Source organism: Carettochelys insculpta, chromosome 26 (genome assembly GCF_033958435.1).
Source record: "Carettochelys insculpta isolate YL-2023 chromosome 26, ASM3395843v1, whole genome shotgun sequence".
NCBI lineage: Eukaryota > Metazoa > Chordata > Testudines > Carettochelyidae > Carettochelys > Carettochelys insculpta.
This window is the reverse complement of record NC_134162.1, coordinates 5,533,475-5,544,983: the sequence shown is the minus strand read 5'-3', so window position 1 is coordinate 5,544,983 and position 11,509 is coordinate 5,533,475. Positions and strand designations below refer to the sequence as shown.

The following is an 11,509-nucleotide window of genomic DNA, read 5'->3' as shown; positions in this document are numbered from 1 at the left end:
TTTCTGTTCATTCTCTTGGAAGCCTCTGCCACTGTTCGAAGTCAGGATACTGGGCTAGCTGGACCTTTGGTCTAATCCACTTAGGCCTTCTCTGTTCTAAACTGATCTGTGAATAGTTACTTTTGTTTTCTGTTTGAAACATCAGTAGGAAGAAGATGCAGGCAAACCTTTTTTTCAAAAGGACCTGCTACGTTATTGGGATTCTCTAACAGGGACTCAGCGTTCTCTGGGCTTTGGAAACCACATAGAAGTCATTCAATTTCCTTTCCATGTGGTTCTTTGGAAAACCCCTACAGTTGACTGGAAAACAAATGTCCCATTGGTTGGAGGGAAAAAAGGGAAAAAATCTTTCACAGTTAAACTTTAAACATTGGAAGGAATAGCCTAGGCAAACAAATCACTTTCAGGCATTGAATGTGTGTCAATGTGATGTACAAAAAACCAGAAGGGAATTGACAAGAAATCTCTGAAGACGTTTGTTCACGTTAATGAGATAATGATGATTTTGTGTTCTCGTATTGCATTGTCTGACTCCTACCTAGAGCTAGTGAAGAAGAGAAGCAAAAGAGTGAGAGTTCTCCCCGCTGCAAAGAAACACTTCTTGCACTAGTGACAGCTAAAGACATACATACTTTCCTAATATTTTTCCATGTAATAGCACTTTCCACAGGTATGTTGTGCAACAGTAAAGGGCAAGTGATTGGTGTCTTTGAGATCACTCTGTTAAGATACAGTCTACAGTTGACAAGTATCACAGAGATAGCCGTGTAAGTCTGTATCTTGGAGAACAACAAGAAGTCCTGTGGCACCTTATAGACTATCCGATACCTGTTAGTCTATAAGGTGCTACAGGACTTCTTCTTGTTCTCAAGTCTACAGCTGAGAATCCATTCACTAATATAATCAAGCAAATGAAGGGGAAAAGTTACTTGAGGTTATGTGTCTGTGTCATATATCTAAGAACACTTTATTCATCAGGATTTTTCTGTCAGTGTCATTTCAGGATAGGAGTTTCAGCATCTGCAGGTGAACACATGGATGTAGGATTCTAACGCTTCAGTGGCTCACATTTCTAATACAGCAGCATAGCCAGTGCTGTTTCACATTTAATTTCACGAACATTCGTGTTGATTGATGACTGTTTTTGAAAGGTTATATATATTTCTTCCGCTTTAACTCATAGTGCAAGCTTAACATCCTTGTCATTAGCCCCACTGTAATTTTGATTTCATTAAAGTAACTTTAGTCCTTCAAGCCCTTTTAATAAAGCATTTTAAAAAATGGAATACACTCCAATTTTAATCATTTCCTTCATGGTTTCTATCGGTTCTTTTTCTTTCAGTTATCAATTACTCTCCAGATCTGAAGAAGTGGGTCTGTCCCACAAAAGCTGACTACTTAATAAATAATATTGTTAGTCTTTAAGGTGCTAAAGGACTTTTTTTTTTGTTTTGTTTTGTGAAGATACGGACTAATGTGGCTTCCTCTCTGAGACTTTTTCCCACGGTTTCAGACTTTCTTGAAGACAATTCAAGATAATAACAAACAGGACTGTTTTAAAACAAAAGTTTGCATATTAATTTTAAAATCTGTATCCTGGGTGTATAAATGTATCAGGTATGTCCCAATTCTGCAAGCAAGAAGATCTCCAACAGGGCTTTGCAGATGCATGAAGCTGGTAGGACTCCAGATCAACATGGGTTCTCAGGTATCACATGCAAAATCAGTGCCTTAGAATGCCATTTTAAAAGTGTGACATAACTGAGCGCTCACAACTCCAGCTGGAAATAAATGGGAGCTGAGAATATCAACCAACTCTGAATATCAAGCTTCCATGGGCACGGGTGCCTTTTAGAAATGGTCTCTTTAAAAACATTTTTAAAAATGGCACAGTTGAGTAGTTAAATTTTATATACACTTTCAGATTTCTTTTTATTTACAGATGTAACTGCCCAGCTTCAACTCCAAATTGTGATTTTCTGCATGTCTATGTACAAATGTGCTGGAATGAAGCTGAGGAAATTTATGATTTGGAACAGAAGGCACACCATGCTGTTTGAACTTCATTGCCTGTCATTTTCCTTTGAAGCAGAAGCATTGGTTCTGAACTTGTACCCTTTAAAAACAGGTAGAGAGAAGAAATTGAATTAAGGTGTCCCTCTGGGACACTGAGATAAGTTTGAATGTTTTTTAAAATAACACATTAGTTCTACAGATACGCTGTAAAATTAAATGATGAGGAACCTGTTAAGGCAAAGCTTATGGATATGCTTAACTTTATGCCTCTGAGTGGTCTCATTGTACTGACTAGGATTATTTACACATTTGCACTAAACATGTAAATCTGTGCAAGATTTAGTGCCTAACCTCATACAGATACTAATCTCAGTGTAATTCTAAAGCTAAATTTACACTGAGAGCTAGGGGTTTGATTCCCCCCCCCCCCTCCTTTTTATACTCATAGACCAGTGTAAGTCCAAGCTAGCACATGAAAAATAGTGAAACTCATAGCCAGGGTAGTAGTGAACAGCAGTGCTTGGTACCCTGTGTGCAAACTTGCCTAAACCCCACTTGGAGCAGCTAGCCTGTGCTACCACTATTTTTAGTGTGCTAAGACACATGAGAGCTAACTCAAGTATATGTGCAAATCAGGGCTCACACCTGTGGTTCATGATGTAGCAGTAGCCCAAGGTTCTCATTCTGAACAGCTTCCAGAGGTGACATCATAATAAAATGGTTGGTGCAAGTTTCACCACTCTATATGCCAAACATGTAAACACATGCAAAAACCCTTTTCATAAAGAAAATGACATTTTAACAAAAAACAAAGGAAATTAGCTGGCTTCTTTTTACAGTCGGTAGAAGGGTCTCCTCCCACCCTATGCTCCTGCTTCAGATATTTGAAACATTGTCAGATTTCCCAGTCAATACCTACTTTCTTCCTTGCCTTTAAACTTTAATCACTCTTGCCCTCAGTTGCTGTTGTAGTGTGTAACTCCTAGATACTCCAGGTGACTATATGAAATGTTGCACTACAAAACAATTACAGATTGTACTGTTCTGGCCATTCCTTTAAGCTTGGCCATTCAGGTGAACAGCAATTAACAACAGATTCAGAAACAGGTGCAGTGTGTGTGTGTAGTCATAAGTGTACAGTGCATTGGAGTATGAGAGGTAGCAGTCAGACTAGACCCTTCAGCATATTTTGGAGGACAAGAGGAGGGAGAAAACCCCACATTGATGGCTGGGCATGTGGGAAGATATTTCATCTTTCTCCTCATTGTTTGGGTGAAGACCCCTTAAGGTGGCCAATCAGGATACTGGGGTACAGAGTGAAATTCCCAGGCTTCCCTCCAGCCTCAATTCAGCACAATCCCCAGTCCAGTATATGGGGATGGGGATCATCCCAACTTCAGCACTTTGGAGACAGGGGCACAGCCCCCAGCTGAAGGTATGAGGTTAGGGGACACCCCCACCTTCACTTCTGCATACTGGTGACAGGAGCACACCCCAGGCGGTACCTCTTCAGCATGAGCTTCCAGGGGGACACTGGCCAGCTCAGCGTCTGGGGTGCTCACCTCCCTCCCCCAATTTCACTTCAGCACACTGGAGACAGGTTGCACCCTAAGCAGCCCCCCCCCCTTTCCAGGACACTGGGAGCTGAAGGAAACTGCAGCTCAAAATAGGGAGTAGGTGTCCCTCCCAAGCTGCCCCCAGGAGCACACCTCAGTTCACCCCTGGGGGGGTCACCCCTAGGCCGCCTCCCTTCGGCACACGGGGGGCGGGGGCAGAGGGACCCCCACCCGCCCAGTGGAGATTCCGCCGCCTCCCCCCCTTCCACACGGTTGGCACCGCTCACACCACGCGCCCCTCCCCCCATGGGCTGACCCACCTCCGCCGGGGGGGGGAGGCGAGGTCGAGACCGATCCCCCCCCCAGTTCAGCCCGGAGCGGGTTGCCGCCCCCACCCCTCCGAGCTCATGGAGGCAGGGTGGGGGAGGGGCGCTCGAGGCGGGCAGCCTCCGCTCCGCTCGGCTCCCCTCCCCCCCAGAGGCCGCTGCCCCCGGGCCTCCCGCTCTGTGGTGTCCGGGGAGGGGGGAGAGAGGGGGGGCGGGCCCTGCCTGTGGGGGGGAGCGAAGCTGCTGCAGCCCCCTCCCCCGCCCGCCGCTCTATCTCGCGGCCGCCTTCCCTCTCCTCTCGGCCGGGCTGCGCTGCCGCCGCCGCCGCCTCCATCTTGTTGCCCCCCCCTCCTTCTCCTCCTCCTCCTCCCCCCCGCTTCCCCCCCCCACCCGCAGCAGCAGCCGCCGCCGCCGCCGCCCGAGCCGCGGCGGAGTTAGCGGGGCCCCCAGGCTCGGAGCCGCCGCGGCGGGGGCATGCGGGGGCGGCGCTGAGGCGGCAGCAGCGGAGGCGGCGGAACAGCCCCGGCCCAGCCGACATCTTGTCTCCCCCCACCCCTGTGAGCCCGCCCGGGGCGGGAGTCGGAGCCGCCGCGGCGGAGGAGCAGGCGGCGGCGCGGCCAGGTAACCGCGGGGCCGGCGCCCCTTCGCCGGGGCTCGCGGGAAGGTGACCCGGGGCGCGGGGGTCGAGCCGGGCGCGCTCGGGGCCGGTGGGAGCGCGGCCGACTCCGCGGCATCGTATGGCGGGGGACTGGAACGGGGTGGCGGCCGGGGGGTGAAGGCTGGGGTAACAACCCCCCCGCCATCTTGTCCCCCCGAACAGGGTAACCCCGCCCACCTTCTCCCGCATTATTGGCCGAGGCGGGAAGGGGGCCCTTCCCTCCTGGCTGGTCGCGAGTTCTGTGCCACCATTGGTCTCAACGGGTGGATGGACGGCGGCAGCAGCCAATGGCAGCGGAGATCCGGCTGCCCTCTCCCCCCGCCCCGCGCTCCCACTGTAAGCAGAGGAGGGCTTCTCCCCGCGAAAGGTCTCGAGAATGCTGGAAATGCTGCAGCCCCCGCCCCCCTGCTGAGACCTGGCACAGCTCATGGCATGCACCCCTCTCCATGGGCTGATCCAACACCGTCGGGGGGGGGGGGGGCGGAACTGCTGAGACCAGGCACAGCTCATGGCATACACCGCCCTCCATGGGCTGATCCAACTCCGTCGGGGGGTGGGGCGGAACTGGTGAGACCTGGGACAGCTCATGGCATCCACCGCCCTCCATGGGCTGATCCAACTCCGTCGGGGGGTGGGGCGGAACTGGTGAGACCTGGGACAGCTCATGGCATCCACCCCCCTCCATGGGCTGATCCAACTCCGCCGGGGGCGGGGGGGCGGAACTGCTGAGACCAGGCACAGCTCATGGCATCCACCGCCCTCCATGGGCTGATCCAACTCCGTCGGGGGGTGGGGCGGAACTGGTGAGACCTGGGACAGCTCATGGCATCCACCCCTCTCCATGGGCTGATCCAACACCGTCGGGGGGGGGGGGGGGGCGGAACTGCTGAGACCAGGCACAGCTCATGGCATACACCGCCCTCCATGGGCTGATCCAACTCCGTCGGGGGGTGGGGCGGAACTGGTGAGACCTGGGACAGCTCATGGCATCCACCCCCCTCCATGGGCTGATCCAACTCCGCCGGGGGCGGGGGGTGGAGGGGAACTGCTGAGACCTGGCATAACTCATGGCATACACTGCCCCCCATGGGCTGATTCAGTTCTGCCAGGTGGGAGTGCTGAGACCTAGCCCAGCTTACAACATGCACTGTGCCAACTCTGCGTGGGGTGGGGGTGTTGCTGAGACCTGGCACAACTTACAGCATGTGTCACCCTGTCAGGGACTCACCCACTTTCACATTGGGGGATGGCCCTGCTGAGACAGGGCACAGCTTAAGGCATCCACCATACCTCTGAGTGGAGTTCCCTCCTGAGTCTTTACACATTTCATTGCACACAACATATCCCCTTAATAGGGCCATTACTGAAGCCTGACTCAGGTCACTGCAGACACTTATCTTCACCATGGGAACAGAGGTTCTGCTGGGACCTGACATAGCTCACTGCATGTGCGCTGTCTCTACTTTGGTAGCCTAGACAGCCCCCATGTGAAGACATGCCACTTTTCTCTGTATGCAGCAAGCACCTTGAGAGCAAGGCTTTCTAACAGAGCCCTGATAGTGCCCATTGCATGCTCCGTTCTCATAGTGGGCAGAGAATCCCCTGCTTACACCTGATGCAGCTCATTGCATATGCTTTCCAGTGGTTTGGTCTCTGCACCGTGCCTTGCTGAAAAGTGATACAGTTCAGTTTAATCACTGTCCTGAATTGTACTACGTTCAGAATTATCAGTGTAGGTCTTAACCCCTTTGTTGAGCAGAGTCCCCTCTCATTTTTCCTGCCCCAAGTGAAATGAATTTTGTTATGTGCACCAAAATGGGGGTGATGTGGGACACATCACCTTAATAATGGTGCACATATAACATAATTAATGTGGAGAGGGTGGGGCCATGGGGTTCGTACTGTGGGGGGAGGCTCAGGCTTGGGGCAGAGGGTTGGGGTGCTGGGCTTTGAGGGCTCCAGCTGCAGGGGTGAGACTCTGGCGTGGGACCAGGCATGAGGGGCTCAGGGCTGGGGCAGGAGGTTGTCATGCATGTGTGTGAAGTCTCCCTCTGGGGATAAGACTATGAATAGGGCCGGGGTCTGGGGTGAAGGAGGTTGCTCTGGAGTTACTGGGAGAAGGGAGGACTCCCCCAGCTCTCTCTCCTCAAAGTAGCACCTGGGGGTGGGGGAAACACCAGGGGCCAGATGGAGACCAGGCTGGGCTGCCAGGCCCAAATGGGGGCTGTGGCTGGCTGGGAGCCAAGGCCATGCCACTGGGGCCAGATGAGGGCCGGTGCTGGGCTACTGCAACTCAGCGGGGAATGGAGGTCACGGTTGGATTGGGGTTGGGTCACTGCTCATAGGCAAAACCAAAACTTTGAATTCCACCTGGGAGCTTACTGGAAGTCCGTTCCGATCATGGAGCACTGATCAAATGTGTTCCCATCATGCAGCTCCATTTAATAAAGAGACTGGAGGATTCTGGTCTAGCTGCAGCTTCTGAATGGCCTTAGCATGCAGCCCCATGAGAGCACATCACTGCAGTTTTCGTGGCATGGGAAACTGTGGCAGACTCCATTTTGGAGAAAAAATGTTGCATTTATCTTGCCAGGTGAAGTGCCCTCTTGGCCACCTCTGCTACTGGGCTGTCCAGAGCAACCTAGGATATAACAGCCTCTCGTGGCGTACCTGTCTGGTAACACATGTTACAATAAAATCCCCAAACAATTCCAGGTGATTCCTCCAGCCTATCAACATTAGCTCAGTCTTATCTGGATTGGGTTGCATCCCCCTATCTCTAAGTTCATCTAGGCCATGGGCGTCCAACCTTTTGGCTTGCCTGGGCCGCATTGAGTGAAGAGGAATTGTCTTGGGCTGCATATAAAATATATAATATAGTTAATGTATATAAATCACATAATAATGTTAAAAGTTTAGGATCTTGTGGGGCCGCATTACTAGCTGTCCAGGGCCGCGGGTTGGACGTGCCTGATCTAGGCACTAGATAATTTGTTCGCTGCTCTCTCTGGGGCACACATGATAGAGATATCTGGTTGAATGGCTTCAGTGTACTGAATACAACACTGCCCCTCTCTCCTCCTTTACCCTCTTTGTGGAGTGTCTTATACGCATTGAACAAAAGAATTGACTCTGTTGACCTGTAAGCTGAATGCTTGGGCAGCCGCCCAGAAGAGATTCAGGTGCTGCCCAGCTGATTGGCTGAGCTCCCAATGCTGGCAGCATGTGTTTCTATGGTGGTGTACATCTGAACATGCCGCGGTGCACATAACAAAAATTATTCTGCGTATGGATTGAGAAAATTAGATGGAACAGTGCCTTGTCCCAGGGAGCACCCTGGAAACAAGATCCACGCGATCCACTGTGACATGCGACAGTTCCCTGGAGCTGTGTTTTGCATTCTCTCACAAAGATAGTAGTGGAGCTGCTCAGGAGTAGCCCCAGCCCTCCTGCTAACATCTGCAGAAGGAGCCAGACAATTGTACAGTACTGAAGCGTTCTGGGAGATCTGCAAGAGCCAGCGTGGACACTTAGTCCACCTCTGGCAGGAGATCAGCGGCTAACATAACCAGTGCATTTTCTACCCCATATCCAGGCCTGTAGCAAGACTGGGTAGAGTGGCCTTGTCATTACTTCCTAAGTAACCTTCCCTTGATGATGACTTTCCCAAATATTTTATCGCATGAAGGAAGCATCATGTGTCCAGATTAGATTGTTGATAGGTTGTGACACAGAGCTGGGCCAACATCTCGATAATCTCAGCAAGCAATACTGGCTGCAACTCCGCAGAGAAAGTTTTGTGTGTGTGCCCTCTCAAGACATAGCATAGCCCAATACAGACAAAATTGCTCTAGTTTGGAAAGTAACATGAAAACTTCACAAGAGAAACACAATTTGGCAACCAAGCGGAGAAAGTGAGGATGCACCAAGCTGTCAGCTGTCACTTGGAACAGTTTTGCTGTGCGAGACGCTGCAGATGCTGTGGTGGAAGTGAAGAAACCTTTCTTAGCGCAGCCACAGCATATGATCTTAAGAGTTCTGCATGCAACAGTTGTTCAGGCTCTGCTTTAAACTTCTTCTTCCAATGCGTTAGCAGACTTCACTGTTGTTTGGTTTGCCACAGTTCACCAAGGTAATTTGTGAGACCAAAGACATCAGGGAGAGAGGGCTTTTAAGGTCGTGGCATCTAACATGATACCCACTAGCCGCATGTAGCTGTTTGGCTGGTTGAGTGTGGCTAGGTGGCTTGACCAATAAATATGTTGTCAGAATAATGTGGCAAGTTCACTACAGTAGCTGCTGTAGTGGCTACTGCTTCAGAACTGGTTGGACATTACAGCTTTAGGCGTTGTCGTTTGAAATGGAGGAAAAAGAAATTGTTATAAAGGCTTACTGAGCTATAAACAAAGGGATCAGTTGGAAGAACAGCCTTCTCAAAACCTGGAAATTCACTGGTTCCATCAGCCTCTAGGGCAGCGGTTCTCAACTAGTTTACCGTTGTGGGCCATATATGCAACTTTCTGTGTGTTACGTGGGCCAGATTATTCATATTTACACACACACTATTTGTGTGGCTCTGAGGCTGTCTCATGGGTTGTAAGTTGTAGCTGTGTGCTGATTGGGCCACAGCCTATGGGTTTAGAACAACTGCTCTAGAGCACATGATCAAAACACATTCCTCATCCCAGTGGGATGGGCACACCCTGATCTCAAATGGAAGGAGCCTACGGTTGTCCCCGGACAGAGGAAATATCCTCCATTCTAGCCTCTTTCCCTGATGCAAGCAAGCTCCTTACAAATGGAACTTGCAATTTGGTGGGGGCAATTTTGTGCTTTTCATGGCATGAAATTCTGGAATGCACCAGAAGAATCTTCATCTACGGGGATGTTGAAATCAAAGACCATTATTGGTGACTTTAGTGCCATTGAGATGAGGAATCTGATTTTTCCCACAGTGGGCTTTTGGATCAGCATATGTCAGCCTCCACAGCCAACCTGTTGGAGCCACCTCCCAGAACTCCTGCATCTGGCGTACACGCTCAGATCTCCATGTGATGCGGGGACAGCCTGCATTTGAGATCAGATGCAAAAAGCATAGCTGTACGTCTCCCTTGGTACTTTTTTGTTTCATACTGAAATAAACAGCTGGAATCAAATGTGCCAGCAAAGATCCCACCATATCATTCAGACTGCATACAATATCAAGGGCCTCATCTATTATTAAATCATGGGTGGTACTAATTTTTGTAGCCACTTAACCTGTATTGAATAACATGGAGGCTGCTCTGTTCACTAATGCCTGGTGCTCCTGGGCATGATTATTTGGGGGTAACCAAAGGAAGCAGAATGTGACATCTTGGCCTTGATTTACACCTTTGCCTCAGTTGATGCCTGGTGTTTTCTTTTTGCTTTCTCTCCCCTTGCTCACTGACACAAGAATCAAGGGGCCTAAGCTTTCAGAAACAGTGCCTGTTTGGAGTCCGCCATCTTCTCAGCTGATGACACATTGTTCAGCCTTCTAGGCCAGCCCAAGAAATTCATCAAAGGGAAACATGGCCAGATTAGAACCTCTCCAAGAAGATCCCCAAATCTATCATAAAACACAACAGTTTCCAGGGCACACTTTTGTTTTCCATGGGGCACCCATTCAGATAGTGCTCATAGGCTTTGTCTACACTAGGAGGCTAAGTCAATTGCAGATATGCAGTCCTAGCTATGGCAATTGTGTAGCTAGAATAGGCTTATCTGCAATTGACTTACCTGACCATCCACACAGGGGGAAGTTGATGGAAGGGGTCCTTGATAGCGAGGAGTACCAGGGTCAACTGCCATCCCCAGACAGTTTGATTTCTCACATCTCTACCATTTGCATGAAATCAAACTCTGGAAGATCAGCCTTGAGCAGGTCAATCTTCTCAGCAGTGTAGTCATATTCTTACTCATTGTGTGGCACCCTGGTACCCCAGCTCCCATTCACTGAGGGATTCTGACTCTATGGCACCCATTCTTATTCCATCTTAATTCTCTCCACATCAGCTAATCCACTCTTACAGACAGAACATGCAATGCCATTTCATGCATTTAAACACTTCCCCCCATCTCTCAATCACCCCATGCATACGAGTCTCTGCGTTCCTTCCAGTCCTGCTGGATGGAAACTGTGGCGATCTGTACCTTCGTTGGTGGCTCTGCTGGTGGGGGATGGTTGGAATCAGGTGGAGGAAGAGGAGCAAATGGCTGTCGTGTAGGCTGTTGACAAGTATGTTACTAGACTAGGAACCTGCTTTGGTGATAGTAGGAGAGACTGCGCAAGTAGCAAAGCCTAGAGGCAAAATGGAGGGGTGGTGGCCTTGCTTCTCTGGAAATAGAGGAAAGGTGACACCTGTAGCCACCTAAACAAGGATCAAAGCACTGGGAACGGATTAGGAGGGATATTCATAGTGGCCGGTGCTAGGGAAGAAGGAATTATTTTGTGAACATGGTGGAATGGCCCCAGAAGGACACCAGTAGAATGTGACGGGGTCTCACTGGGACAGTATTAGAAGTGTGGCGTGATGGCATGGGAGGAGAAATATTTTATGGCATCAAGGAAGCAGAAGGGAAGGGCTGGGTATTGTAGGACCGGCGTGGCAAGGGATAGCAGGGGCGTAGAGGCAGCATGGTGGGTTGGTGGAGTGGAGTGTGGTAGCCCTGGAAAATAGTGATGAAATTCCGGAAGGGGTAGGTCCAGCATATCATGAATGTAAATCAGGATGGCACTTGGCTCTCTGTCAGGCCACTTTTACACTTGAGAATCAAGCTGCTCCTCAATGTACTGGGTGGGATAGAAAAGAGTTGAACACAAATGGTTCCATGCGTGTGTAATGGCTGTGCTGTTTGGGTCAGTTGTGGTGCTTTCTAGGTACCTAGCCCCCAGTTCCCAGAACCAGTGCAATATGAGAGATTTTTGAAAA

The 11,509-nt window shown here is 50.1% G+C and overlaps 1 protein-coding gene across 2 annotated transcripts in view; it reads left to right on the top strand.

The window, feature by feature from the left end:
- Window positions 1-4,271: 4,271 nt before the first annotated feature.
- The window catches only part of BRPF3 (bromodomain and PHD finger containing 3), a 45,208-nt gene continuing 37,970 nt past the window's right edge, over window positions 4,272-11,509 (top strand). For both annotated transcript variants that reach the window (XM_074977535.1, XM_074977534.1), the window contains exon 1: window positions 4,272-4,519. The gene's annotated coding sequence lies outside the window, so the exon portion shown is untranslated. The remainder of the gene's footprint in view (window positions 4,520-11,509) is intronic.